General features: G+C 44.0%; 2 protein-coding genes across 2 annotated transcripts in view; one reads left to right on the plus strand and one right to left on the minus strand.

Moving 5' to 3' along the window:
- Positions 1–2,274, minus strand: part of SUPT3H (SPT3 homolog, SAGA and STAGA complex component) — a 534,367-nt gene extending 532,093 nt beyond the window's left edge. The window contains exon 1 of the mRNA XM_088467258.1: positions 2,092–2,274. The gene's annotated coding sequence lies outside the window, so the exon portion shown is untranslated. The remainder of the gene's footprint in view (positions 1–2,091) is intronic.
- RUNX2 (RUNX family transcription factor 2) overlaps positions 1–14,057 on the plus strand; it is a 203,130-nt gene that overhangs the window by 60,122 nt on the left and 128,951 nt on the right. The gene's annotated exons all lie outside the window — the stretch shown is intronic.

Here is a 14,057-nt window from a genome sequence, read left to right on the forward strand (position 1 = left end):
AACCATTGATGGTCGATGGTTTTAAACCATACGAAGGAAACTATTGATTCACAGACTGTGGTCGCAGCCAGACATTGGACATCCACAGATCATTGGTGAACATCCATCCATGATAAAACGATTTATCATCAGTGTCAGACAGACCATCAATGGTCACTTCTTCCATTAAACTTCTTCCATCCTTGAGATAGTAGACCAGTGTCTTTCAACTCGAGGCACACTACACAAGATTTTAAAATTGCCATGGCACACCATCCGGCGATACGACGTGCACGACCTATAAAAAAAAAAAAAAAAAAAAAAACACCACTACATTGACCCCCAAAGGAACAAAACACATTACATTGGCCCCCACAGGAACAGCTGGCTGGCGGGCGGGAAGTGCCGGCTGTTTGGCTGGGCGGGTAGGCAGGCAACGCAGTGTGTGTGACCTGTGAGGTCACGCGCTACGTCAAGGCAGGTCACGGGCCGGGCGCGCTGGAGCCTCCCAGAGGAACTCAGCGGCAGAGCTGCCCGGTCGGCGGCCGCAGGCACACTTGAAAACCGCTGTAGTAGATGCTGCTGAAACGCCTGTAAAGTATAGAAAATAAAATACAAAGGCTTGCATAGAAGCACTTGTTACTCCTAAGGCATGATTCACTACGGATCGTAACTGCAGCCGATCACCTGTGGATAGTTAGGGAGACTTATGCCCATTCTACACCAGAGCTATTACCGTTTTAAACCACGTAGCTCCTTGGTGTAATAGGGGACAGGGTTGATTCCCGGGTCGAGTGACCCTGCACTCCAAACCAGGTAACTTGTAGGGTTTAACACGGGAATGACCATTGAAACCCTGCAGTGTAAATGGCGTGATCCGAGTCACGATGACCTGGAGCGCGCCACATGCCGGCCGACTGGCCGCCCTCAGTGGCGCTTGGAGATGACATCTTCAAGCGTCCACTTCCACGCCGGAAGAGTCGGGTCACTGCAGAATTAACCTAGTAATAACGCTACCAGGGTATATGCCAACTGGATGTTTAAAACTGACATGGTGCCGTATGTTTATTTATTAATAGTTATTTCTATAGCGCACGCATATTCCGCAGCGCTCTACAGAAAATATTTTATTTTAGACATTCACATCAGTTCCTGCCCCGCATGAGCTGACAATCTACATTCCCTACTGCATAAACACATACACAAATACACCAGGGTTAATGTCAGAAGCCAAATTAACCTACCAGGATGCTTTCGGAGTGAGGGAGGAAACTGGAGCACCCGGAAGAAACCCATGCAAGCACAGTGAGGACATACAAACGCCACACAGATAGGCCATGACTGGGAATTTAATTCATGACCTCAGTGCCGTGAGGCAGTATTTCTAACCACTACTCCAACCATGCTGCCGTGTTCTCCTGTCCAGCACTAAATGGTGTGTTAATGCTGAATTTGTAGATTATATAATAATCACTTTAACTACTTATCTACAGCTTTTTTGGGGTTGAAGATTTGCTTTGAGAGTTGCAAAATAGCACCAGCAATCTTCAACGGCAGTTGAGCCTGTTGCAAATAAAAACTTTCAAATGAATATTAAATATAGCGTGATTTGATAATACTCTGAGAGTAATCTCTTTGTATTACCCCTACGTTTTCTAAAGCTACACATTATTGTTACTGCCCAAAAATAAACTACGGCTAATAATACCTATTTCATTACAAGACAGTATAATCCAGGCTATTCAAGGATGTGGCTGATGCTGGAACAGTATTCAACATATTGCAAAAACCATCCAGTTTTAGTTAGCACTTAGGGCAGTTGAGTTGCCACTAAAGTAATAACACATTCATATCTTGCACAATCATGATGGAATGTGCATGTAAGTCAGTATATGTATACTGTAGCTTTTATACTGAATATAGGGCATGCATATCTATTGCAAGCAATTCATGCCCAGATACATTTGCATATACTGTCTGGATAACAAGTGTTAGTGTGACATGCATGGGGTCAACTCATTATTACTGCTGCAGTTTATTGCACAACTTTTGCAGTGGAGATTACTGTGATCACACTGTACCATGCAAATGCCCCATTCTGCATTCACTTACCGCCTCTCTATAGCCAGATCAGCAGCAGAGCAGAGCGCAATGAGCGTAACTCAGCAGGCTAAACATATGTACATGTGTGGGTGCCCTCAACAAATATGCCCGACGGGCTCCGTTCCCTGAGTAAACATGGCCGGCAGCAGTCAATCGGGAGCTGAGCTCTTCTATGACAGGCACAGTAACTTCCTCCTTCCAGAATACGGGGCGCGGCGAAGACCAAACTTCTCAGTTACTCAGCAGTAATATATGAAAGCATTGCAGGAGCTAGGAGCTGCCACTTCAGCCAGTGCAAATTGCTCTGCTCTGCTCAGCTTACCATTGCCAGGCCCATGACATGTTCTGCATTAGTTCATAGCTGTCATGTAAAAAAAAGCTAATTTCAGTGTTTTCTGAATAGCTCTTGTTTGGTAAAAGAGGATATTTCACAGCTGACATCTTTTATAACATTACACACTTTTATTGATGCAGGGCTGATTTCTGATATGGTTTTATATGCATTACGATGTGATTATTAGTATTAAACCTGTCATATTTCTTGCCGGTTCCAATATAAATTATTGTCATTGAAGCGCGGTCTTTTCTGTCCTTGTTTTTGCCCAAACTGTGATAGATCTTGGCAGATAGTCTCTTTTTTTTTTGTAATATATATTATCGTTTATATGGCGCCACAAGTGTTCCGCAGCGCCTTACAAAGTACATAACCAAAAAAGTGACACAGTAAAATACAATACAATGAAGGACAAGGACATGGATAATATACATTGGTGGCCATAACACCCAATTAATAAATATATATTGACCCTATATATATATATATATATAGTACACACAGTCCGGCAAAAGGGCTATATATACCCTGAAACGGAGTAAATATTTCTATCTTCATATAAGACTCTCAGTGCCGCCTATTTTGTCTCTGTATATATATATATACTTATTTATTGTTGTATGTGACAAGTTTATGTAGCTCCCCTGAATGACGGAGTGATGGGAGTGCATGCTATTATGCCATTTAACTATATATATATACTGTATATAGCTGTCTGTATGTGTGAGTATAGCAATAAATAGATATATAACACAGCTGCGTTAGATATTTAAAGTGCCCTAGCAGTTATATCCTCTGTCGACTTTTATAAAAACAACATATTCATTCGTGTAGAGAGAGCATTGCTTTCTGTGTGCTTTAATGCACTTACTGATTACACAAATCCTCTCACTGGGCACGATTCTATTCAACGCGATGTAAATAGTTCCGGGAGTGAGCTCCCGGAGCTATTCAATACACCGCGCTGCCAAGTCCGACTAATGATTTCTTCTCTCATCCCTCCGGGGATGAGAGAAGAAAACCGACAAAAGTCCCGGCGCGAGGCTGTTTTCTGCCCTTCGCGCCTTGAAAACAGCCTCGCGCTGGGAAGTTAGGTCGGGGAATGCCCGTTATCGCGCCTAAACACCCTGTTTAAGGCGCGAGAACGAGCCTTCCCCAACCTAACATCGCGATTAATTGAATAGCTCCGGGAGCTATCTCCCGGCGCTATTTACATCGCGTTGAATGGAATCGTGCCCATAGTGCCCTCTACCCTGCCCAGTTATCCTGCTATCAAGGATTGTTGCAGACGTTTTCGGGCCTAGGCAGATCAGTAATCCAGGAGCCTACATGATGTACAAGGACTGTCGTCATGGAGACAATTATTAAATATTATTTATTAAGTTATTTAGACCCCTTTTCCACCAAAAACCCAGGTCCAAACCAGGAAACTGAGCACACACTGAGCACAGTTTGGATCTATTTCCCAGATTCAGCCGTTCGCACCGGAGCTGGGTTTTGCATGACCTGGGTCTTCTGGCATTACAGTGGATGCTTGAAGATGATGATGAAGCCAGGCAGTCCACTGGTTTGAGGCATGGCCTAGGTCATCATGAACTGCATTGTTACCCAGGTCTGACCCTGCTAGTTACCCAGGTTGGATTCCCGGGTCATTAGACCCGGGTTATTTTTCAAGTACCCTTTTACACCGAGCTGCGACCCGGGTTATTGCGGCATAAGTTTTTTTTTCTATGGAAAAGGAAAGAGCTCTCACCTAAAGTTACAAGTTGATAGAAGATTTATAGTAGCTTCCATATTCAGTATAAGTGCTCAGATGCTTATTCAATTCATTTCTGTGAAAAAAAATAATCCTTTTAAAGCATTTGTCTCCAATAGGACTTAATGATCTGTTTCTGGAAATAGTTCTAATAATTCTAAAGATTACACAAAAAAAAGGTGTCAGTTCTCAGTGGCGTCCCTCCCCACGGTGACACCCGGTGCGGGGAGGGACGCCATGCGCTCGGCACCTGCCGAAATGGGGGCATGGCCTTCGGGAGGGGGTGTGTTGGAGGCGTGGCGTCGCACGGCGGGCCTTCGGGAGGGGCGTGGCCTCGCGGCGCGAACCCGGCTCGTGGCCGTGGTTAACAAAATGATACATTAGGTATCAATGGGGTGATGCCCGGCGGGGGGTGCAGGAGGTGCGGGCATGGGCAGTGCCGGCTCCCTCACTGACAGGAGCCGAGTGCTGCACTTAATGCTATAGTGCAGCACCCGGCTCCTGTCACTGAGGGGGATCCTGCACCTTGGTGTCACCCCTCGGCGGGTGACACCCGGGTGCGGGGCGCACCCCCCGCACCCACCTTGTGACGCTACTGTCAGTTCTAAGTACAGCTAAGTACTCCCAACTACTAAGGCCCGTATTCAATTTGAGCTGAGCCGCAATACTTTTTTGCCTCCCGAACTTTTCATCTACTTCGCCTGTTTTGCAGGCGGAAAAGAATCGCGCGCGTGCCCGCGTATTGCTGTATTCAATTTGAAAGTAGGCGAAAACGGCACCTGGCGAAACTTAAACAAGAGGAAAGTACTGTCAGATTTGGGGAAATCAGCCTGACATCCCCCAAAAGATGCTCTGACATGGGGGTTAGCTATGGTTACCCCCCTATTTGGCTTGCTGAAGGTATTTGGTGTTTTTAAACGGGCTCAATAGCTGCTAAATAGCATTTTTGTATAAGTGGTGAAGAATAGTATTCAGGAGGGTTTTTTTGCAGAAAATAACTTATCCCAGCAAATTTGGGGTACTTGAAAATTGGGGCTCAGCATATTTACAAGTTGCTAAAGTTAAGTTTAAAAAAACCTGAAAAATTCACCTGCCGCAAGCCCCTGCAATGAAAAAAACACCTGGGGCATACTTGGGGACCCCCCCAGAGTCAAGTTCGCTAGTTTTTAACTTTGTCCCCCAACATTTTTTTTTTCGCCCCCAAATTCAGAGTGATTTTTTTTGGGGTGTTCTTAAGTGTTTTTCTGCACTTTTTTCCGCCTATTCATAGGCAAAACTTTTTCACCTACTACATTGCATTGACTTTCCGCCTAGGCGGAAAGTCTTTCTAATTGAATACGGCGATACTTTTCCGCCTGGCGAAATGACATTATTGGCGAAAAGTTTTTGCCGAAAACGGCTTTTTGCTCCAAATTGAAAACGGGCCTAAGATGCTTTTGGAGTGTGGGAGGAGACCATCTCAAACAGTGGGGAGGAACTCCATAAAGATTTGATTGGAATCAAACCCATGACCCCAGCACTGCGAGGCAGCAATGCTAACCACTGTAATTTGACCTATTTTATATGCAGCGTAATCTTCCTGCAGCTCAGATGTACCATACTGTCGGCAGCCGAATGCTTTATTTTTCCCTTTGGAATCGGGTACATGAGCAACAATCGTCAGTCCTTTAAATTTTGTGTTGTGAGGTAGGGCGCGCAATGTCTATGGTGCCTTTATTACCGTCTGCAGGCCAGTATATAGAAAAGAAGGTGCTGATCATAGAAAATTATCAGATTCTATCAATACGTTGGTACAGCTTATAAAATAGCAATAAACAAACCATGCCTCCCAACTTAGTTGGGCAATCGGGACAACGTGCACAAAGCAACAGAGCCCCAGTGAGAAGAGGGTATGGTCTCACTACCAGGCATGTGGCCAGGTTTTCTGGGGGGCATGTCCAGTGTTGGACTGGGACATGAAGGGCCCACCAGGGAAATGTAGTGGTAGGGGCCCTTGCTTAAAGGGTGTGGCCAGCCACCACAGACGCTTGGCTAACCATTAAGCATAACTTGGTGTAATTTCTATAGAAGGGAACCAAGCCCCCATGCTGATCATTGGTCCTGCTCCACCAGGTAACTGACTGTCTTATAGAGTAACAATCTATACTTTGAGGTGTGGAACCTGACACCTAGAAGAGTAGGATAGGCCCATAGGCAGTGGGGCCCACCGGGGATTTCCCCTGTACCCCTGTGGGCCAGTCCAACCCTGGGCATGTCCAGAGCTCCTGAAGCTGCCCCAGTGCCCATTCTGTCCCCCTATAAAAGTCTATCATGCATGTGGCATTAAAGGAAGACCGGTTTGTGGGACAGATGTTCTGGAATCGGGTCAAAAGCCCTGATCTGCAACGCGGAGGGGAAGTCGCTAGAATTTGAGACTGTCCTGACCTAAAGGGTGGGATGTATGAGTAAACATGTGACTGTGTTGTTAAGAGTTATAGTGCTTCTTCTAAGCTGTTTCTTGGCAACGATTATAGCACAGGTGCCAGGAACCCAGCAATTACACTGACTAATATCAGGGGCACCGAAACTGGAGGTCCTCTCTTGGAGGACTTGCCAAAGTCGGCCAAGATGGCACAACCATGCCCTCCCAGAACTTCATGTTGACACATAGCTTCGCCAAGAGTTCCCAATGAGGAGTGACCATGATTCCCACGTGCGGATGGTCGAGGCGCAAGTGCATCACTAGCTAAAATTGTGAACATAACATTTCTTTAGACTGCGACTCATTGCTTTTCACTAGCTACAGTTCTAATTAAATATACACTAAAAAAAAAAAAACACTCAAGTGGTAACAACCAAGTTCTTAGCATGCACTTCTGCATACAGTACCCTCCAATCTGACTTGAGCTTTTAGTGGGGGCCCAATGGGACTGTTGCCTGTTCATAAAATTCTTAAAAGATAAAAAAAAACATCCAAGATATACAATTAATCTTACCTTTGGCACATATTTTAAAACCCCATTCATGGTTTTGTACCAATCTTGTCTACATGTGGGACCTCCCCACGGATACACTGGAGTACCAGTCCAAGTGGCGAGTGCAGGGTGCGTTGCAAAATGCGGCCGTGAAGCAGACATTCCCAGAAATGTGGCACAGTTCAATGAATAACTAACAACGGATTTTCCATGTAGCCCCAGCTGACATCCAGCTGAGGCTACTTGGTGTATTTCTTATTTGAAGTATACAAGTATATGAAAATTACAGGGAATCTATATACCTATAAAAAAACTAGATAAATCAACGATAGAAAAATGTGCTAAAAAAAAAATACATTTAATTGACTGTAAAAGCAAACATAAAGTTCCATCCATTTATAGGCTGTATAAACCCAGACTCTTCGTTTAAGTTGCATTTCCAGCAGCGTATGTGAATACACCACAGACAACAGGGTGGCCTCTTAATGACCAAGGACTGATTCAGCCCATTTTAGATTTGCATCCCGCAGCCCAACAAAAATGTTCCATTAAGGGAATTGTGCTCTACAGCAGAGTGCGGAGGGTAAATACTGTGAAAGAATTTTCGTTTTCTTCTTAAGGCCACAAGGGAAACCTCTAAAGTATGTAATTAAAGTCTTAAGCCTGGCAGCACCAAACATTTTGTAGTGTAAATGGGCAGTCTAGGTGGGCCAGATGGCCCCTATCTAATGTCTGCCTCTGTGTCTCCAAACTCTGTGCACAGAAAAGGCTTCTATTCCTCAGGAAGATATACGATCCATTCATTCCAGCACAATCTGTAGAGGGTCTATCCTTGTTTTATATTAAAAATGTATTTCAATGTTCCCAGGAGGTGTGGGCCCCTGGTTTATAAAAAAAAAAATTAAAAAAATTCCCAAAATGTCCGCTCTATAAAAAAAAAGACACAGGGATATATTTACTAAAGTGAGAGTTTTTAGAAGTGAAGATGTTGCCCATAGCAACCAATCAGATTCTAGCTATTATCTTCTAGAAGGTGCTAGTTAAATGTTAAGTAGAATCTGATTGGTTGCTATTGGTAACATCTCCATTTTGAAAAAATCTCACTGTAGTAAATATACCCCACAATATAACATTTCCAAAGATGTTTATACTCATATTGTTCTTTGACAATATTTCCCATATTTGTCATCAAATTCATTTTGTAAAAGTGTATTTTTTGCCTTGGTGAAAGTGTTGCTGTAGCTTTTTATGTTTTTACTATATCACTGGATCACTCGGGACTCTGAATTTTACAGATACGTTTGTTATCCTACGTAATTTGGAGCATCATCCCTAACATGCATAATATTTACCATATTTTTTTTACCACATACAATTTTATTATGCTGCATAATTCCATAGCGACAGCAAAGTGGTACATTAAAAAGCGGTCTAAGATATATAACCTACGTAATTACTTAATCTTCTCATTTAATTATTGTATATATGTAAGTTGTGTTTTTGTATGCATAAGCTCTGTCTGTACTTGTACTCTGGGCCTGATTCAGAAATGGCGCAATGCGATGTTTACACAGTTCAGCGATTATCAATAATCTGCGCATGCGTTGTTTGATTACCGATGGCCGTCACATCGAGGATTTGGCCACAGTGTGATTGACAGGGACCATTTCTGGGAGGCAACGAGGGAGTGGCAATTTAAATTCAGACGTGTTGCAACCATCTCAGATCCGCCGACTATTCAAAGTAACCATAGGATTACTCAGGACTTCAATAATTGATTTAGTCCTAGTCAACAGCTTGTTTGAGCTATTTAATTTTAAAATAATAATAAAAATTAGCTAGTCTCTTCCCCTGTAACTTTTTTATTTTTTTATCAGATGGTATATACCTGTATATATAATATATATATATATATATATATATATATACATTTTTTTTAACTAAGGACAGTTTCACATATTTTTTTCAGTTCAGCGCGGTTTTACTTTTCAAAACTGAAGGGGCTGATTTGGAAGTAGGTAAAAATTTTGCTTAGGTGTAGAGTTTGCACTTTGCAGCATAACGAACCATGCTGTACTGCAAGGGGTAAAAGTACAAACATTTTTAGTATGCAGGGCAACTCTGCTGCAAACACACTTTCAATTCACAAGTCTAAATGACAACATGTTGTGTTTTTTACATTTTCTCCCCAGCAGCTGAATTTTTTTTAAATTATTTTTTATAGCATTTTTTTTTTTAACAGGTGCACATTTTTACCCTTAGTACCTGGATTTGCTCCTAACACTATACAAGACCCTATGTCATTTACATCACAGATTTGTGATGTTATTTGCCCTCTCCTGCGCAATTACGCCAGTTCATATAGGTCCACACATGGCTTTGCTGTTTGGAGGTACTGGACAGATAAAGGTCGGTGCTGCCTTTAGTCGAAGCTATGCCATTGCCTAGGACACCAATTTTTTCTTGCTGTGGCCCCACACAGAGCGCCATGCGCTGATATAGGGGAGATGTAGAAGTTCCTCATGCAACCAATCAACAATGAGGTAGCATTTATGAAGTACATTCTATAAATTATTGGTGTAAGCTGATTGGATGCTATGGGAAATTTCTCCACTGGTCCACTTCTCCACTCTTTATTAGGCAGTGACGTGCGGTGAGGTCAATGGCTGGGGAGGCATATATGGAGTGCTGGGAGCCTGTCTTATCCCCTACTCACTGTAACTCTCCCCTCACTACACTACGCTTCAGTGTCCATTGATTCTCGTACCTGCATCACTGTGTCTTCTCTAGCTGCTGCTGACTGTGCTTCGATCTCTAAACACTGCAGTGCACTTCCTGGTCACATGACACATCCAAGATGTCCATCAGTGCTCAAAGCACGCCTCCCATACACAGATACATGCCTCTATTAGCTCTTTTCCTGTGCAGATTACTGCCCATTGCGTGGCCCCGCCCCCAGCTCTGCAAGCAGTGTCTGACTATAGAGAAGTGAGGCTGCGCTGTTGTTGCCTCATCTCTTGTCTCCTGCAATCCCACGGTTCTCCACAAAGCTGGTGAGTGTTAACTATAAAAATAATTACAATATTCAAAGATATTTATAAATTATAAATATTTACTTAGTATTATTCTAATCATTTTTAAATCGAATCTCAGGTGTATGACAGGGGAGGCTCTGCCCTGACTGCACATCCCTGTTAATAGGCTTCGTACATTTCCCTCATGGAGAGGCACCACATGGTATCTTCTTATTGTAATAGACTGGGAGTTTTGGGTCGTACTATGATATCACATTGCAGCACCAGCACTCCCAGTGAAACAGGGGCAGACGTTGTGCCTGAGAGGGTGGCACCTGAAGAGAGGTGTTTAATTGGTTGAGAGCGTGCAGTTGGACAATCATTCCGGATTTAGCGGACAGCCACAGAGCTCTTTTCCTCCACAAAACGACTTTGCTTATTAGATATCAACTAGGTGCAGTGGAGAACACTATATACCCCATTGAGACATGCTCATACAGGAAAGTGCACAATTACCAATATAATAAGAACATCTATTAATTTAGAAGAAAAAGGAAAAGTGATTAAGCAGGTGGTCATGCAAATATATATTTTTATATAAAAAATTTAATTTTTATATAAAAATGAAAATTTGTATTTATTGGTTTATTTTATCTTATTTTATTGCATACGTAACCTTAATTCTGCAATGCACAAAACAGAAAAAAAAATAATTATAATAATAATAACAATTTAAAAAAAATAAAAAAAACATTTTTACATCGGAGTTTCTCCAATTAATTTTAACTGGCGGAAAATGATGAGTCATTTTTTTTTTTTTTTAAATCACTTTTTATTTGAGCATCACATCAACTTACAGACATCAACATAATATATAAAAAAAATACAGGAGAAAAATGGAGAAACATATACATGTTCGTAAAGGTATGTAGTCATCCACATGTCTAATATGTCCAGAACCATTAGTAAGTACATGACAAATACAATAACAGCTTTAAGCCCATATCCTAATAGGGATGATGTGTCATTTACCAACGCATCATAGACAGTCATAGCAACAGGACCACTGCTAGGCTAAATAAGAATATGAGGCATAATATGAGACACAGCCTTTTGCCTCCCTCCGCAGGAATGGAGGGCCCTGCACATATTTTCAGAGTAATTTGGAAACATGTTCATAACGACTGTACATTTTCAAACAGGTTGAAAGGCAAAACATGATTTTTCTTTAATTGCTAACATCATTCCAAATTACATCTTTATAGAAATTCCACACTAGTCGTTTTAGACAAACCTGGCAAAACTCATTTACTTCGAACCTGAATGCAGGACAACAGTATCCCTAACTATAGAAGACTTTAATTAACCAATATATTTTTTTTTCTCTCCAATCAAGGCCAAGTCAAAACATCTTTAAGTTATTTCATCCCAGACAAATTAAAGTTGCTGAGAGTAGACCGGCAGTCTGGAGCGACAAGTAGAAATATCAAGTAGTGCATTGCGTAACAGAGAGCTTTCTGAGCAGCCGAGGAGGACTGTAGATAAATGAGATCATTCAGGGCCATTTACATAGAATTGGGAGAATGAAAATATAAAAACACCACTGTACTGCCGCTGCTTTAATCAACACTCACGCCTGATCACATAATGTGTTCAAGGCGGAGCCAGGAGGAGTGGAGGGGGGGCAATGGCGACCTCCAATCGTTTACATGGTGCCTTTTATAACACAAAGTAAGGAAGACCTCACACATCTTCTGTCACCGCAGAGAATTTGCAGCGTAAATACAGTGTCCGGCTGACAGACGAAACAGGCCAGCAGGGGGTAATTAATAATCAGAGAATATCATTAGGCTGCTGTGTATAGTACGTGTCAGAAGAGAGAATTATAAAAACAGATTTGCAGAAGGGCCTGATAGGGGACAATGGGTTTTTTTTCTATAGGAAAATGAATAGCTGGGACTGCGCCCTAGCTGTCTTCCAGCCTTGAATGCACAACCTGACGATATCGGCAGGTTGGGCAGTATGTTCAGGCGATGACAGATGCCGACAACGACCAGAGGAAGCGCACATTGCTGGTCGTTGCCGGCATATTCACTGCATGATTAATGATCGACTGAACGATAACGATGTCGGAATCGTTCAATCGTCCATTTATATATACAGTACTGTGCAAAAGATTTAGGCAGGTGTGGAAATAATCCATCCTCCTTTCTGCTGCTCTGTCCCGTGCCATCCTCCATCCTCCTCTCTGCTGCTCTGTCCTGCGCCATCCTCCATCCTCCTCTCTGCTGCTCTGTCCTGTGCCATCCTCCATCCTCCTCTCTGCTGCTCTGTCCCGTGCCATCCTCCTCTCTGCTGCTCTGTCCTGTGCCATCCTCATCCTCCTTTCTGCTGCTCTGTCTCGTGCCATCCTCCATCCTCCTCTCTGCTGCTCTGTCCCGTGCCATCCTCCATCCTCCTCTCTGCTGCTCTGTCCTGTGCCATCCTCCTCTCTGCTGCTCTGTCCCGCACCATCCTCCTCTCTGCTGCTCTGTCCTGCGCCATCCTCCTCTCTGCTGCTCTGTCCTGTGCCATCCTCCATCCTCCTCTCTGCTGCTCTGTCCTGAGCCATCCTCCATCCTTCTCTCTGCTGCTCTGTCCCGTGCCATCCTCCATCCTCCTCTCTGCTGCTCTGTCCTGCGCCATCCTCCATCCTCCTTTCTGCTGCTCTGTCCCGTGCAATCCTCCTCTCTGCTGCTCTGTCCTGCGCCATCCTCCTCTCTGCTGCTCTGTCCTGTACCATCCTCCATCCTCCTCTCTGCTGCTCTGTCCTGCGCCATCCTCCATCCTCCTTTCTGCTGCTCTGTCCTGCGCCATCCTCCTCTCTGCTGCTCTGTCCTGTACCATCCTCCATCCTCCTCTCTGCTGCTCTGTCCTGCGCCATCCTCCATCCTCCTCTCTGCTGCTCTGTCCTGCGCCATCCTCCATCCTCCTCTCTGCTGCTCTGTCCCGCGCCATCCTCCATCCTCCTCTCTGCTGCTCTGTCCCACGCTATCCGCCATCCTCCTCTCTGCTGCTCTGTCCTGCGCCATCCTCCATCCTCCTCTCTGCTGCTCTGTCCTGTGCCATCCTCCATCCTCCTCTCTGCTGCTCTGTCCTGTGCCATCCTCCATCCTCCTCTCTGCTGCTCTGTCCTGCGCCATCCTCCATCCTCATCTCTGCTGCTCTGTCCCGCGCCATCCTCCTCTCTGCTGCTCTGTCCTGTGTCATCCTCCATCCTTCTCTCTGCTGCTCTGTCCTGTGCCATCCTCCATGACCACGCCCCGTTAGGGTAAAATAAAAAAGAAAAGTTTTGCAGCGCCGCTGCGCACTAGCAAGGGGGGCGTAGTGAGCCCCCTCAGCCTGGCGCATATCCAGTGGGGGCGCAATCAGCCTGATCGCTCCCCCCGCAGGCATAGGAGACTGCTGTGGCTGCAGCCCAGCACACAGCAGAGGGGGAGCGGTGCCGGACACGGGGCCCCGCCGGGCCCCTCCAGCAAGCCCGGGTAATTAGTACCCGCCCCCCCCCTTCGGCGCCCCTGCATGCACCACTGAATCAGGCTTATTTTATGGAAAAATTGAGAAAAAATAAAAAAAAGGTGTAGATGTGGTTTCCAGTATAGGATCAAATTTTTTGAATACACATTTTTTATTAGTACATAGACTATAAATACAAATATATACGTGATTATTATTACTGCCAATATTATGATACTGTGTTTATTTACAATGAGCTTGCGCTTTTTCAAGCAGTTTAGTGCATTTGGGGATACGTACATCAAACATGTTTCCTAGAATCCAGCTTTATATAAACTCGGGGCTGAAATAGGATTCTATGAAAAGACTGCATCGTAGTTTTTTTAAAAAGCGTAAAATATATAAAAGATGCATTGCCACCC

Source organism: Taudactylus pleione, unplaced genomic scaffold, assembly GCF_031769625.1.
Source record: "Taudactylus pleione unplaced genomic scaffold, aTauple2 ptg000070l, whole genome shotgun sequence".
NCBI lineage: Eukaryota > Metazoa > Chordata > Amphibia > Anura > Myobatrachidae > Taudactylus > Taudactylus pleione.